The sequence below is a fragment of the Anarrhichthys ocellatus genome, unplaced genomic scaffold, assembly GCF_004355925.1.
Source record: "Anarrhichthys ocellatus isolate YVR2014 unplaced genomic scaffold, GSC_Weel_1.0 scaffold234, whole genome shotgun sequence".
NCBI lineage: Eukaryota > Metazoa > Chordata > Actinopteri > Perciformes > Anarhichadidae > Anarrhichthys > Anarrhichthys ocellatus.
Window position 1 is genome coordinate 1 of NW_022280264.1, and position 3,567 is coordinate 3,567.

At 38.7% G+C, this 3,567-nt stretch overlaps 1 pseudogene; it reads left to right on the plus strand.

Annotated features, from left to right (window-relative positions):
* Positions 1-1,892: 1,892 nt before the first annotated feature.
* Positions 1,893-3,567, plus strand: part of LOC116401017 (dematin-like) — a 10,387-nt pseudogene continuing 8,712 nt past the window's right edge.

Genomic DNA, 3,567 nt, shown 5'->3' on the forward strand with positions numbered 1-3,567 from the left:
ACAACTTGTGGTTCTTGTTCCACAGATGCTGAATTTGATCCAGAAAGCTAATGCCCTTGGCGCTCTCAATGGGATGTAACCCTAACACCCTGTATGTAATAGTTATGTACATCGTCTATACTTTACTATTGCCTATTGTGAACATTCTCACCATTTTATGACTAACACTGCCAAGTCTTCACCCTGGGTACTCACCTTAAGCTCCTCTGCATGTTTCAGTCGTCACATCTTATTGCACCGTTAACGGACAGGAAGAGGGGTACATTGTTTTAAAGGACCAGAACAGTTTCAGTCACTTACTAAATGTAAGGCTGTGTTTTTATTTAAGTTTTTCACACGACAATCACATTAAACAATTTCAATTCAATGAAACAGTCACTGTGCTACAATAACAAATTGTAACACTCCTACTGTGATGGGTTCTCCTCTTTATCAGCTTTCACTGATTTGCTAAAGGAATAATGTCCAGGATCTCTCCTGAGAGTCTCCCCCTTTTTCTTCTCTCTGCTCTGCTCTGCTGTTTTCCTGTAAGTGCAGGCACTTCAGACAGCTTCACAGTGTAGTCAGTAAAAGGCCAAATCCCAATGTCCCCCCTTACGGACTCACGGACTTTGAGGCGCGCTCCCGCGAAGTCCGTGAGGGTTTAGTTCTGTCTGTCAAATCGTCAAGTGTTTGAGTCTCTAGCAGACATTTTGAGCCCTTTATGAACCCTTTCCCTAAGGCAGCATGGTATGCTGACTTAGCCTAAGGGAATTACCCACAAATCATTGCAATGTGACGTTAAACACGGGGTAACCAGTGGACGCATGGAGACGTAAACAAAAGATAAACAAAGAGGACGGCTCAGTGTGTTCAGCCTCTCATAATAAATGTACACAGAAACATTAAGGGTTAAAGATGGAACATTAAAACATGAAATCAGAAGATATTTATTTATTTATTCATCAAATATTAGATTTTGTCATTGAAGCTGTTTTGACAAAAACGAGTAAATAGATGACATGAAGTTACCTCTCATCTAGTGAGGAAAGAGCCTGAAGACGTTCACATCAGGGAGTACAAAGTATACAATAAATACACACAATCATACATCATATTTATTGTAGTTTTCATGGGAACGTGATATGTTGCAGCAAAGTGCTGTCCCGTTCATATTTACACCATCTCAAGCCCTCACAGCCTCTCACACTCACCCACTCACCAGGTGACGTCAGTGAGTCCTTGAGGGTTCAGGGTTTAGGGTTTAGGGGGGACATTGAGATTTGGCCGAAGAGTTCAGGAAGATGATGTTGAGATGTTCATTATTTATTTATTTACATAGTTAATTTAGTTAGTTAGTTAGTCAGTTAGTCATTTCGTTAGTTAATTATTAATTTAGTTAGTTAGTTAATCATTTAGTAAGTTAGTAAGTTAGTTAATTATTAATTTAGTTAGTTAGTTAATCATTTAGTAAGTTAGTAAGTTAGTTAATCATTTAGTTAGTTAGGTAGTTAGTTAATTATTAATTTAGTTAGTTAGTTAATCATTTAGTAAGTTAGTAAGTTCGTTAATCATTTAGTTAGTTAGGTAGTTAGTTAATTATTAATTTAGTAAGTTAGTTAATCATTTAGTTAGTTAGGTAGTTAGTTAATTATTAAGTTAGTAAGTTAGTTAGTTGGTTAGCAAGTTAGTTAATCATTTAGTTAGTTAGTTGGGTAGTTAGTTAATTATTAATTTAGTTAGTTAGTTAATCATTTAGTAAGTTGGTAAGTTGGTTAGTTGGTTAGTTAGTTGTTAGTTGGCTAGTTAGTTAGTTAGTTAGTTGCAGGATGTTACTGATGTAGTTGGCTGAGCTGGATCTCATTTTTAAGTTATTTAACTCTGGTCCTCTTTTTATGTTTGAGTGTTTTTAATCTATTTCTCTGTTCTTTCCTCCTCAGAGGTCCTTGTCTCCTCGCTCCTTATCTCCTCCTTTCTCCCCCGAGGTAAGACCCCCCTCCCTCTCAATATATCATCATAACATTACAACCATTAATGAGCAGGTCAGAGGTCACAGCAGCAAGACAATCAATCCATCTTTCTTTATCGCTCCTTTCCTTTCCCCTGTTTCATTTCCTTTCCTTATTTCCTTAAATGTCCTAGTTCCCTCTCCTCTCTCCTTGATCATCTCTGTTTCCTCTCCTCCTCCCTTCTCATCACTTTCCTTGTTTCCTTTCCTTTTCCTTAAATGATCACAGATGATCAGGTTTTACTGACACTAAATCGTACGTACATTTACTCAAGTACTATATGAGGTACTTGTACTTTCTTTTTCTCCTCCCCAGATGTAAACATTATACTTTTGACTCCATAACTTTATTTAATACTTTACAAATTACAATTTGACCTAAAACATAATCAAATAAAACACATTTTTATATTATATTACACAGTTTAACCGTGGTACCGGTACTGGTCTAACCGTGGTACCGGTACCGGTAAGTATAACCGTGGTACTGGTACCAGTATAACCAATTTCGTTGTGGTTTATCACTGGTTTTAACCTCCTTGTTTGAGCTGAAGTGACCTCAGAAACATGTCTGTGTTCCTCTGCGTCTCCAGAAGGAGTCCAGGGATTGGCTGGAGAACCGTTCTCCTGGAGGTTCCTCCCCTGGTTCCAGCATCCAGACCAGCAGAACCCACACCACACACACACCGCCCACACCGAACACACCAAACACACACTCCTCTGGTTCCAAGAGCTCCATGCAGCACTTCCACAGGCCTGGTACGACTTTATATATCTACTTTATTTCTTGCTTTTACTCGAATGATACTTGATGGTATTTAACATATAGAATATATTAAATATCAGGTCTCGTCTCGTTGCAGATGTAATAGTGTGTATGTCTGAGTTTGTCCACAAGAGAGCGCTGACAGTTTCTTTTTCACAACAAAACAAAGTCACTATTCTTTAATGAGTAAATGTATCAACATTGTCTGTTCATGTGTTTATTATAAAGTGAGTATTAAACGATGTATTTTATATTCTTCTTCTCTGTCTTTCAGAAAACGGCTCTAACATCTATAAGAAGCCTCCCATCTACAAACAAGGTGCTTCACTCTTTATTTAACAAAGTACTAATACTCCACTATACGAGTACTAATACTCCACTATTGTCACGGGACATAATGAGGACTCAGGAGCACACAGTCAGGTGAAGTGGAAAAAAGGTTTAATGCACAAACCAAAAAACAAACAGGGAATCCAAGGACAAGACGGAACAGGCAGACTGGGAAACCGGGAACAGGACGAGCAACACGGGTGGGTAGATAGGGAAAAAATAATGACCTGGCAGTGAGTGAGTGAAAGACAGGGGTTTAAATAGTGACTAGAACAGGTGAGGAGACTTGTGCTGATGAGGGAGTGCTTGATTACAGATAAGGGACAGGTGAAGGGAGTTTGGACTGGTGCTGAGGGAGTGACTGAGTTGAAGAGTGAGGAGCTACCGAAAAACACACGCAGAACACATAAGGCAAAAGCCTGATTGTGACATATACGAGTACTAATACTCCACTATACGAGTACTAATACTCCACTATACGAGT